This window comes from Crinia signifera, chromosome 1, assembly GCF_055691185.1.
Source record: "Crinia signifera chromosome 1, ASM5569118v1, whole genome shotgun sequence".
Taxonomy (NCBI): domain Eukaryota; kingdom Metazoa; phylum Chordata; class Amphibia; order Anura; family Myobatrachidae; genus Crinia; species Crinia signifera.
In genome coordinates this window covers 378,165,317-378,179,302 of record NC_139217.1, presented here as the reverse complement: position 1 = coordinate 378,179,302, position 13,986 = coordinate 378,165,317, and the positions used below count along the sequence as shown (strand labels likewise).

Genomic DNA, 13,986 nt, shown 5'->3' with positions numbered 1-13,986 from the left:
TATGTTTAAATCACTTAACCCTGGATACATTTTGATATGCTAGGTATCTTTTTCAAAAGTAACAGATGTGTCCTCATACCTAGAATCAATGTGCCATTCAACGCAAGATGCCTGGTGCATATGATTCATTTCATATGACTTGCATATCGTGTGCCACTGGGTCTGTAATTTTATGGAGCACAACAGAACTTATGCGGCTTTGTATACAGATTCAGAGACTCCGTTGCACACGGTTATACATATGTTGCATCCAAAATTAATCAGCATAGTCTCCTTGTACACCCTATCACTTTCTGATGGAGACACATTTTCTGTACAAAAGGGAAAAAATTGCAGAGATGAATGCCCAATCTTAGAAGATTCTCACGGGACTTGGCATGCCATGAGGGACTGTTTGGCGCAACTGCAGCAATGATGTATGAAGACATAGCTGTATGTACCACTTCTTGAAAGCATTGTAAAGATGTACATAACAGCACTGAGAGAAAGATATTCATCTGCAATCCTCTCTCTCTCTCTCTCTATATATATATATATATATATATATATATATATATATATATATATATATATATATTCACCTGTCACCTGCTAATTTACACCTAAACTGCAGTAACCAGGTGTGCTGGGTATTTTTGTTTTGTTTTCAATTTATCCCGTTCTTACAGTATGTATAATAATAGATAATAATCTCATTGGTTGGCATTAAACAACAGTTCTTTGTAAAGAACATCATGCTGATTTACCAAAAAGAGCACTCTAGTCAGTACTATTTTTGTGGAAAAATAGGTCCAGGAACTCCCGAGCTAGGGATGGATTAATTAAATAAAGGTGTAGAGAGATAGAGAGAGAGAGAGAGAGAGAGAGAGAGAGAGAGAGAGAGAGAGAGAGATGTATATATATTGTATTTAGAAACTAAGGCGTTCACAGGGGACTGTAAAATAAAACTTATCTCTAAGGCGTTCACAGGGGACTGTAAAATAAAACTTATCTTATGGAAATACATTTTGGCCCTGAACAGGTTCCTGATTATGTCATATTTAATTAGAGGTTCAGGAACTCAGGGGTAGATTTATTAAGCTCGGTGAAGTGATCAAGTGTCTGGTTTTTATCACCGGCCAATCAGCTCCTACCTGTCATTTTTCAAACCAAGCCTGTAACTTCACAGGTAGGAGCTGATTGGCCGGTGATAAAAACCAGACAGTTTATCACTTCACCGAGCTTAATAAATCTGCCCCTGAGGGCTAGATTTATTAAGCTCGGTGAAGTGATCAAGTGTCTGTTTTTTATCACCGACCAATCAGCTCCTACCTGTGAAGTTACATGCTTAATTTGAAAAATGACAGGTAGGAGCTGATTGGCCGGTGATAAAAACCAGACACTTGATCACTTCACCGAGCTTAATAAATCTACCCCTGAGTTCCTGATGGATAGCACTGACTCTAGTACACTGAGGGGGAAATTCACTAAGATGAGAGTTGTATTTCACATGGAATGTTGCTATGGGCAACCAACCAGCATCTACTTCTTTTTTATTTAGCACCTTCTAGAAGATAATAGTATCTGATTGGTTGCCTATAGCAACATCCCATGTGAAATACAACTCCCATCTTAATAAATTTCCCCCTGAATGTTATAAGGAAATCATGTTGCAATAAATATGCAAATTAATGTTTGTTGAAATGTGTTATCTTCAAACACAGGTGTCTGCATATATCCCAGCCCTAGTAACAACCTCATTAAATGTCTAGACCAGAGGCTTCAAAAAATGTAATTGCAGCAGAAATGTCAATATAAACATTCCCTAGAGCACTTTTCGTAGATACTATAAATATATGCTCATTGCTCTATCATACCTCCCAACTTTATGAATACTAGAATAGGGACACTCTCGCGGCCGAAAAAGGGGGCGTGATGTATGCAAATGAGAGTGTGGCTTATGCCAATTAGGACACGCCCCGTTTTCGTCCGTGAATAGACGCTGTGGGGGACTCCCAACTACCCCCTCCCCCCGCAGCGGGACACTGCTGGCCGCGGGAGGGATGCGGGAACATCCCCAAAAATCGGGACGTTCCCACGTTTAGCAGGACAGTTGGGAGGTATGGCTCCATCTATTCACTTTATTTGACATACAGTATTTGTCTAAAACACATGGTTCCGATATACTGTAAGACCAAGCTGGAGATACATAAAGTGATCTCAACAAAGGACAGGTGGATAAATTCCCCTTAGCAGCCAATGAGTTTTAGTAACATTTATGGTACTTGTTTCCTAGCACGGCGCCCGTCGGAGTTGATCGCATGCCTTAAGTTAAGGTACTTAATTGCCGGTAAAGACAAAATCGCCACCCTACTATTGACGCCAACCCGAAGCGTGGCGAGCGCAGCGAGCCCGCGTGGGGCGGCGGTACGCGTCCTCTGACCTTTTCATACCCCCACTATCCACGTCGGCGTGGAGCTCATTTTATATATTGTGGCGAGCGCAGCGAGCCCGAAGCGTGGCGAGCGCAGCGAGCCCCGCGAGTGGACGCGTATACCTGTGAAGTAATGCGCGTCCCCTCATGGGGCTCGCTACGCTCGCCACGCTTCAGGCTCAGTGGCTTGCTCCGCTCACCACACTATATAAAATCAACTCCACGCCGACGTGGATAGTGGGGGTATGAAAAGGTCGGAGGACGCGTACCGCCGCCGCTCGCCACGCTTCGGATTGGCGTCAATAGTGGGGTGGCGTTAACAATGGAGGGCCATTTCACCCATCAGGGGGGGGTTGCTATCAAAATGGGGGGTTTTGGGGCTTTTTACACTGAAATCAATGTAAAATTGGGGTCTCAGGGAACATTTGGGAACATTTTACATTGATTCCAATGTAAAAATCGGGTCAATTGCATGCGATTTGGTTGGCATGCGATGGACGCGATTTTTGCGGCCCCGATAAATACAATTAAAATCGGTGGCGCCGTGTTAGGAAACAAGTACCACATTTATTAAGAACATTCCTTGAAATGATAGGTAATAGCTGATTAATTGCTGTCGGTTTCATCTCCACTCTTCCTACATTTTTATTAACAGTTTCTTATATAGCGCACACATATTCCGCAGTGCTTTACAGAGTATAGTTGAACATTCACATCAGTCACTGGTCCAGTGGAGCTTACAATCTATATTCCCTACCACATGTACATGCATACACATTCATTCTAGGGTTAATATACTTACCAGTATATTTTTGGATTGTGGGAGGAAACCGGAGTACCCGGAGGAAAACCACACAAGCACGGGGAGAATATACAAACTCCGCACAGTTAGCTCCATGGCAGGAATCGAACCCATCTCCAATTGATCTTATATCTGCCACCTATATTTGTGACATGTATGCAGAATTTTTTAACCACTATTATCATCCCATGTATCCATGACCTATTCTAGAAATTACTGATATTTTCTCTCTCCCTCCATTCAGTTTGGGCATGCATAGCCGCCGGATCAATTTCTGGTAAATTTTGCAAAAAGAATAACCCATTCTACTAAACAGTATCAGACATTAGCAAAAAGGTCCCACCCAGGAAATGCAGTGGAAGAGGCCCAAGGGTCATTGGCCATAGAATGCGAACTTTTCAGCGCTGCGTGTCAGCCAGAATAACCTCCTTTGTGCTTTGTTGTGGAACTACAAGTCCCAGCATGCGATAATTGAAGGGCAAAAGAAATAGTGAAAAAAAGACAGACACATAAGAGTAATTCATTTTTAACCCATACTACAATAATTTAAACAATTCTTACCTATGGAGTCCAGCATTGGCCTGTCATCTCCTTCAGTAGAAGATACAATTGGTACATGTGGAAGGAAATTATACATACCGAGGCCTCTGGTGTAGATCACGTTCTCTTCGGTCTGCAGTAGCATCCACGGGGTATAAAATAACAAACTGAACACTGATCCCATGCACAGGACGAACGGCAAATGTATGTTTACATTTGGGGCTTCTCCCCTGAACTGGGGGATTGGCCATCCCCTTGCCAATCAGGAGTGGAGCTCCCCCAGAGCAACAGTTTCATTGCAATAATCCCAACTTCCATTCATATACTATTTAGTGTACACATTGAGATTTTGTAGGTGATCCGACACAGGCAGCACCAGATGTAGAACATGTAGTGTGGCCATGGCAGCATCACTGGATGGCACAGTTTCTGTACTGAATTAACAAAATAAATGGGGACAATGCAGTGCCCCTGCTTATAGGCAGCGGCACCAACAGTTATGCAGATGGGTATGGCCAGCCCCTTACTTAGCAAATATATACATTTTCTAACTTTCTATGAGGCCAGGAAGCGGACATATTAATAAAAGCCTAATCAATGTTAGCTGTTTCATGGGCTCTAGTGATTTCTGCTTGGCGTGGAGAAGCAGCTGGAAGACTCAGGGCCTCCCTCCAGCTCCCCACCAACCTGCAGGGTGAGAACCGGCGACTGCGGAAGAAGATGGAGAGGCTGAACCGCCAGGTAGAGGCGCTGAGCAGGGTGGCGGGACTGTGTGATAGGGATGGGCCAGCCAGGTACTGTGTGTAGATCTGTGTACAAAGGGCTCTGACATGAGTGAAGGGGGGCTCAACTTAATGGCTTTTCTTCACTTCAGCAGCGGTGATGGCATGACATCACATACAACGTGCCCGAAGAAGAAGCCGCTGGGACAGGCTTTTCTGTTGGAATTACTGTTCAGGACTGTGGTAGAGGTGGAACTCAGTTCCCCTACCCCCTACCATTAGAGTAGTGGATACTATTCCCCCTCACTTTAATCCCTGACATTGGGGCAAGCATAATGAATTAACTTCATAATAAGGTACTATAACTTGTAAAATAATTATTTCTGTTATTATAAATGGATGTCAGGATCACATCAAAGTATATATGTATAGGATACTTCTGCTTGTACAATATCATTTGTTACTTTTAGATTTACACATTTGGACTATTGAAAGTACTATGGGCGATACTTTATGGTTACCAATAAAAATAGCTTTGCCCTATAATTTTTCCAGAAACTACCAATGATTTAATGTACCACTAAATCCAAAATAATGCAGACATAAAACTGAGCTATTAATAATAAAATAAAATATTTGAGGCAATCAATCATCATAGGGGAGACAATTTCTAAGACGCATTGCCTGTAATCCCATGAAAGGACAAGGGTGATGACAAGGGTGATGATCAGTAGCTTAAAATGAGCTGCACAACAAACTGAAAATGTATGAATGGCTACATAAAGTAGATAGTATGGATATATATACTGTATATATATTTATATACATATACTGTATATGAATATAAATGTATGTATATAATATATATATATATGTATATAATGTATAATATATATATATATATATATATATATATATATATATATATATATATATATATATATGAAAACAATACAATTTAATAACAAAGAGCCACAATGGGCAACAAATAGTACATAAAAAGCGTTTTTGTTAAAGCGTATATTTGTCAATTTCTCAGGTTCATCTTACTCCAGTGATGAAACAAGGGCCCAACGCGTTTCGTCAGAAAGGTGACTTCATCAGGGGCTTACAAGCAAAGTTTTTTTTGACAATCGAATGACACTTCGTATAGAACAATAATTTCATACACACTGTCAAGATGGCGTCAGTGATTCATAAACGGTAATGTAAAAAAACCATATATAAAAAACAGCCAGAACTGCTTTTTTTAGGCTGATTCAGCTTTTGGATTCCAGTGAAGGCACATCCGGTAGTCCTGACTTATATAAGTCTATACTATTGGAAAAATCTCTGAGGTCGCATTTGCCTTTGGGGCAGACATCAACCCCCACTTATCAAGTCTAAAAAATTGATTGGTGTTTGATGGTCATTACCAGCCTAAAAAAAGCAGTTCTGGCTGTTTTTTATATATGGTTTTTATACATTACCGTTTATGAATGACTGACGCCATCTTGACAGTGTGTATGAAATTATTGTTCTATACGAAGTGTCGTTCGATTGTCAAAAAAAACTTTGCTTGTAAGCCCCTGATGAAGTCCCCTTTCTGACGAAACGCGTTGGGCCCTTGTTTCATCACTGGAGTAATATGAACCTGAGAAATTGACAAATATACGCTGTAACAAAAACGCTTTTTATGTTCTATTTGTTGCCCATTGTGGCTCTTTGTTATTAAATTGTATTGTATTTTTACAATTGTGGATTAGTTCTTGGTAGCGCACTCTGAACCACACTTTCTTTATCTCTAAACCAAATTTGGGTCCTGTCTAACAGGGGACCTTCAGAGGTGATGCAACCCTATAGGTGTGCGCGGTTGGGGTTCTCCTGTTCTTTATAAATAAATATATATATATATATATATATATATATATATATATATATATATATGTATGTATGTATGTATGTATGTATGTATGTATGTATATATATGTATAATATATATATATATATATATATATATATGTACTCTTCGTGTCTAAGCTTATTACTGGCTGCCCCATCCACAGCTTGGTCCATTATGAGGAAATGTGTAAATCAACCATAGAGTTTCCTATATCTGTTCAAAGGCTTTGCTCTCATCTTAAAACTTGGCTGCAAGTTTGTCAATTAACCTACACAACCTCCCTTCATCTCTGCTGTACAGGATATCATTCACAAGCTCCCAACGTAATAATGTACTGAAGCTTTGCAGGAACATTGCTGTTCTTAGGAAGAATAAAGGGATAGAGTATACTGAGGAACACATGCTGTTTTTCCAGTCTCAAAAATATGCCTAGGGGATAAGCACAGAATTCTGAGCAATATGATCCTACTAATGGACTATTGTATTAATAAGTTATTTCTGTAGGACAAAGCAAACTCAGGGATGTAGGCTGCTATGTATTGGTTTCTGAAACAAAAGTGTTGATAACCATGAAAATTATTGACTGTGGTTTTGAGGTATTTATATGTAGACATCTAATGAGAAACATTACAGAATGCATTACTTGCTCACCATTACGGAATGGCCAGGAGGATACCGAAAATCGGGAGGTGCTCTCAGCAAACCGAGAAAGCTGGACAAGTCTCCCGCATCCCACACCAGCTGCGCTCAGACTCACATGGCCAATTACACAGTGTGTGATTCCAAATACAATAGCTAAATACAATAGCTAAATATTTATTGTTAATATTGTATATAATAAAAATAGATCATGCACTGGAAATATTTATAATAATATAACTAAATAATGTTAAACCGTTGGAGAAATCAAATCCAATACAATTATATTATTTAGTATCTCCAGAGATAGTGTTATTGCATTAATTCTGTTCATGATAATATATTATGTTGTTCATCATTTTTTTTTTTTTTTAAATGGATTATGGTGAACGAGGCATGGAAAGATTAATCAGAATCTTACGTTAAAGCAACAAGAGAACATATCCTACTAGCACTGAATGTAACAGAATTTACTTTGCAGTGTGACAGTACTACATCAGATAACAGTAAAATAAACAGACAGCAGACAAGGTTATGATGTATTGATATACCTAGGGACTATACACAGCATATAAATGAATTCTAATTAGTACACCAACTGCTCAGTCAGGCATCTTCAATATGTATTCACTGCAGAACATCGCTGTGCTAAAAATTATTAGGTGTCATTTACAGTATATCAAGAATTTTCTGACCTCCAATGCTGGAGACCTAGCAAACTTTGTTTCTACTGTTACTTAGGGCAGTATTCAATGAGAAATCTCGCCGTGTGCAGCGAATCCTGTTTAGGATTCGCTGCACACTCGCTGTGTTCCGGAGGGCTGGCTGCCACTCGCTCTCTCCATATTCAATGTTGGAGGGGCGAGTAGCCCCTCGCGGCGAATCTTAACCCCTGCAGCAGATGAGCGTCCGCGGCAGGGAGCCGTGGGACGGTGGCAGGCAGGGAGATTGAAGTCTCCCTGCCTGCCCGAGAACGTATGTGGGGGGGAGGTGGGCTCCCCTGGACCCAGGCAGCACAAGCTGCCCCCCCCCCCCCAGAGCAAGCAGGGGACCGGGTATATTCACTGCTCCCGATCATGCATATGTAATGATCGGGTGCAGTGAATATATGAATATCTAATGAGCGGCTCGGCTCCCGGCCCCCTGCTGGCTGCTCTGTGTAAAAAAAAAAAATAATAATTAAAATATATATTCATGTGCTATAAAAATAGCATGCCCCTTCAAAGAATAAAATTCCTGATTTTTTTACACCAAAATTAAAACAAAAAACTTTTATTTAAAAAGTTCACATTCCACTTCTCCATGAAAAGATGGAGAATTGCTACACGGAGAGACACGGCGAAAATCACTCAGAAAGACGGCGAGAAGTGCACATTCAATAGGGTTGCTCGCTTTTTGAGAGCAAAAGTCTCCGTCCAATGCGAGAAAAGCACAAACTCGCCATAAAACATGGCAAATTTTTCTCATTGAATACTGCTCTTAATGTTAAATTATCAGGAAAAAGAGACCCAGCAAATGAGTATCACCTTGACGTGGTGTATGTGCTCTCATTTTTGGTCAAACAAGCTAAACACTTCATTTATGCTCCATGTTAAATTGTAGTTGTTATAATTATTTTGACTATTAGTATTCTTAGTGTATAGAGTTTAATTTTCTTTTTCCTGCATGGTACTACAAGTCTCAGCATGGTAGCACCTCTTACTATTTTTATAATTAGTGCATTCAGTCCACCCCCACCCCCCTAAACACACTCACACTTTTACCTTTATATATTGCATATATTGTACACTTTAAAGGTGCCCATACACTAGTAAGATTTATCTTCAGATCTGGCTGGTTGGAACAAAAACATGGTTCTGGATGAGTGACAGTTTGTCAGTTTTCCAGCATTTCCAAGCAAATGGTCAACTGTCATTTGCTCTCATCCATAACCATGTTTTTGTTCCAATCAGACACATCTGAAGATAAATCTGCGTGTGTATGTACACTTTAAGACTGAGACTCCTTCTGATTGGTATTAGCACCTCAATCATCTTATTATAATTAGTATGGGGTTCCTGCGTTGCTGTGTAATGTACATTTTGAAATGGGCACTATTTTACATAAGTCCTTAATAAATGTTTGCCCTCCTATAGCAACATCTTGGTCATGCCTCCTGCCACAGTGATACACCTTCATAGTGAAGCATATTCCTCTCCTGTGACAACTCAGGTATGGATTTGGAGGTGGACACTGTTTTGACTGTCATGCAGTTGAAGGACTGCACAAACATCAGAGACATGCAGCTGTTTTGCTGGATGCAGTGCCCAGTGCAGAAAACTGAAAACAAGGCTGTCAAGGCCTGGGAAAGCTTGTCCATAGATTAAGGCTTTGCTTTCACCACACCCTGATTCCTGCATCCAGTGGCTGTATCCACGGACATACTTTCACTGGCTGTAGAAGCATAGTTTTGCTGGACATCCTGTGCAATCGGGGTGGTTATTCAGATGTGCAATAGGCTGGCCAATGTTGTGCCTTAGGCAGTGTTGGACTGGCCCACAGTGGGCCGCACCTTCAATTATAGGGATCAGGTTCCAGACTGTGCACGTGAATCATGAATTATACATATGTTATATTATAATGCACAGGACTATGGTGTATCTTTGACAGTGCATTGCCGTTATTAATCTGGTACATTATAATGCATGCCCTTCCAGTATTTACTATACTAAACTATTTATTGTCTGTAATGGCTAGCCACAGAGACTTCCCTGGAGACATGCCCCAGTCTGAGATCCAGTGTGACTGAAGATGCAGCATTGATCCACACTGCGTCCACCAATGAATCAGCCCCTTAGTCACACCCTTTACAGCAACACATCACCTCTTCATAGTGAAACATTCTCCGCTCCTCCTGCAGTAACACTTCCGTCTCCATCTCTACACTGTGACCGGTCATGGCCACAATCTGATCTTCCTCTTAATACAAGGAGGTCTGATGGGCAGTACTCTCTGCTTACAGGTGCTACATCTGACAGTGCAGAACAGCATTCGGGACTCCAGCAAAATAATTGAAGTGGTGGCTGGATCCAGGTGCTGGTGTAGCCAGTGTGCTTGCAGGCTAAAGCCAAAGTTGCATATTTCTTCTTTAAATCAGGTATTTTTTTATTGCTTTTCAAAACACATAGACAAACAATATGAAATCAAAACGAACGAAAAATAAACAAACAATAAAATGCATTTCCCAAGGCAGAGAGCAAGAAAACACATTGGCTTCAGTTGTCAGAAAGTGGAAAATAGATTACATAAAAGAGCCACAGACAATACATCAGACTAACATTTGAAAAACAGAGTAAATGTGGGTAGCTACAGTAGGTGGGCATCAGAGGGACAGAAGATCCAGAACATTGAGAAAGGGGCAGATTAATCAGGGGGTTCCAGAAATAGCAGGGGGTTCCAGAAATAGCAGAAACTTTGAAGCACATTTATGCTTTGTATACATACAACGTTCATGTGAAAGGATGACATCAACTATCGCAACCCAGAATACATGGGAGCATAGCTCAGAGCTCATCCAGGTACGGGCAATTCATACACGAGCCAAGGTAAGCAAACTATTTAAATACAAACGAAGATAAGTGGAGAGAGGATCTTTTAATTCTAAACCGAACACACATATGTGGGGGGGGACATGAGGGGAATAGGAAGGTACCGCAGGTCTTTTCTACCTGCTGCAATCAGAATGTACAACTGTCATGGTCTATAGAGACCTATATGTTCTTAGATTCTAGATTTATATTGTTTGGGCTTCTTATATTATCATGTGTGTTCTTATTATCTTATAATGCTATTTTTACCCTTATCTGTACTTGAACCTTGCTGTAACAATTGCAAATTTCTCCATTGTGAGACGAATAATGGAATTCTATTTCCTATCTAACTATTAACGACACTAGAAGTTACAGCTTTCCAAAAAGAGGCCACCCGAAGACACTGCTGATGAAGTTGCCAAAAACCAGCCAAGGTCCCAGAGCATTTGGGACAAGCGTCCAATGATAGGCCTCCAATCCAAAGCAATCTACTAGTAGTCCATTAGATTGCTTCATGCGCCTAGGCGAACTACTGTAATTATGTTATCCCAATCTTCGTCATCAAGTGCACCCAGGTCGATCGCCCACTTATCACGCAGCACTCACAGCATGATGGAGCTTAAGGTAACTATAAAAATAATGTCTAGGGACTCCATATGTAGTAGCCAAAGAATCAAAGTAGCAAAGAACCCCCTCATGGAATAGTTTACCTATTGTGGAGACAGTTAAAAAGGTCCCTGTGGAAGGATCCAGATAGGGCAAGACTGGAAGTGCTAACCAGGCCGGGAACCGCAAACATCACTGTCCTTCAGGTGGCCACCTGCTTATCTACCAATATGCTAAAAATCAACAATTGCAGCTCCTGATGAAAAAGGAGTGGTAACTATTAGAGATGAGCGCCGGGCACTTTTTCGGGTTTTGATTTTGGTTTTGGATCTGGATCTCCCTTCGTGTTTTTGATCTGGATTGGTTTTGGCAAAACCACCCTTGCGGATTTTGGTTTTGGATCTGGATTTTTTTGGAAAAATGCTAAAAATTGCTAAAATAACAGAATTTGGGCCTGTTTTTGCCCCTAAAGTGTTATTAAGCTCAATAACATTAGTTTCCACTCATTTCTAGTCAATTTTGATCACTTCACAGCTCACAAAATTGTTTTCATTTACTGTAGTTGGCCCAATTTCCCCTGTATGAGTTTCCTGCGCAGCCGCCGGTCTGTGCAGAGACTGACTTCTAACCTGCGGCAAGTGTTTATCTGTTCTGATCAGTTTAAAATCTAATAAGACCCCTATCTGTCGTGATACTAGATATATATGCCGTCACACTGGACACTGGATATATGTCGTCACACTGGACACTGGATATATGACGTCACACTGGACACTAGAAATATTTCGTCACACTGGACACTGGATATAAGTCGTCACACTGGACACAGGATATATGTCGTCACACTGGACAATGGATATATGTCACGCTGGACACAGGATATATGCCGTCGCACAATGGTTACATGTCACACTGGACACTGGATATATGTAGTCACACTGGACAATGGATATATGTCACACTGGACACTGGATATATGTCGTCACACTGGACACAGGATATATGTCACACTGGACACTGGATATATGTCGTCACACTGGACACAGGATATATGTCGTCACACTGGACACAGGATATACTGTATGTCGTCACACTGGACATGTCACACTGGACACTGGATATATGTCGTCACACTGGACACAGGATATATGTCGTCACACTGGACACAGGATATATGTCATGACACTGGACAATGGATATAGGCCGTCACACTGGACACAGCCCCTTGTATTACTGCAGCCCCTGTGCACAGTGTACTACTCAGCAGCACTGCAGCCCCTGCGTGTGAGCACTGCAGCACTGAGTTAGTTAAATCACACAACACAGGGCTCAGGGCTAAATAAATCACAAAACAGGGCTTAGGGCTAAATAAATCACAACAGGGCACGGGCCACAGGACAGCCCCTGGACAGTGAACACTGCAGCCCCTGCGTGTGAGCACTGCAGCACCTGGTTAGTTAAATCACACTACAGGGCTCAGGCCTATAAACAGTCACTGACTCAATACAAGTCTACAACACAGTGCACGGAGCACAGGGCAGTGAGGGCACAGGGCAGGTCACGGAGCACAGCACAGCAAAGCACAGCACAGTATGGCACGGAGCACAGCAGAGGACACACGGAGCTTCCCAACCACCCTCTTCCCACTCCAAGATTGGAGTGAAGATGGCGGGGCGCGCGTGCGTCTTTTATAAGATCCCGCTACCGTGAGAATCCGACAGCGCGATGATGACGTTTTGACTCGTTTTCGGTCCGGAATTGAGGCGCGAACTCCCGAGCGGCCTCGGATCCTGCCCCGGATCCCGAGATTCGGATCTGTCGGATCTCGGGATCCGGGCCCGCTCATCACTAGTAACTATACTGCATTATTGACATCAAAAACGCTTGCTGTTAAAATTATGCATTTACGGTATGTACTTTGCTGCACTAACAGACTCTCAAAATACTAACCTGCATGATACAATAGGATTATTCTGTTTACATGCTAATATCCTATACAGAGACGTCTACTCTCAAAATTGGCTCACTAACAGTGTGGAGATACTAATCAATATTGCTGCTAATCAAGCTTTGCTTTTATTGCCTTTTATATGATTTATGTATTATTCATTTTTTTCATTTTCATGATTTGTGTATGATTAATTTATCTATTTTTACGATTTAGAATTAAAAATACTTTTTCTATTTTAACACAGTGTACTGCTTTTTGCACTATTGTGGAGCCCCCTAGGGACAGCCACAGCGAATCACCCACTAGAATACAGTATTAAGTTCAGTAAATGTGATATTCCTGCAAATAGGATAAGAGGGATCGTATGCAAGTTTCCCAAATATTCCCAACCACTGCCCAGATTCTATGAGCCTGCTGGAGAAGGTGGGGGGGGGGGGGGGGGGAGGGGGGGACAGAGAGCAAAAAGGTACGAGCCAACAGAAACTGTAATGGTGAGGAAGGAAGTCCCACCTTGTCCATCAGGTCATGTTTTCATGACTTCAGTCATTATCCAATCTGTTTCCACACACAACTCCTGAAAGCATGACCTGTTGGGGGAACTGTAGTTGAAACTGCTTTTTTAAATTTATGCAGGTGAGAAAATGAAGATCCAAGACCCACTGGTGAATTAAATGACTGTACCCTAACCCCACAATGTGAGATCTTTAGCCCCATAATCTTACTGTATTTGTATAATAATATTGCACAAATGAAATCTTTCACTACAGTGCACACATAGGGCAGTATTCAATGAGAAAAGTTCTCCGTGTTTTGTGGAGAATTTGTGCTTTGTTCGCCTTGGATGGAGCATTTTGCTCTCCAA

The 13,986-nt window shown here is 41.4% G+C and overlaps 1 protein-coding gene across 2 annotated transcripts in view; it reads right to left on the bottom strand.

Moving 5' to 3' along the window:
- Positions 1-13,986, bottom strand: part of RPH3A (rabphilin 3A) — a 231,623-nt gene that overhangs the window by 46,585 nt on the left and 171,052 nt on the right. The gene's annotated exons all lie outside the window — the stretch shown is intronic.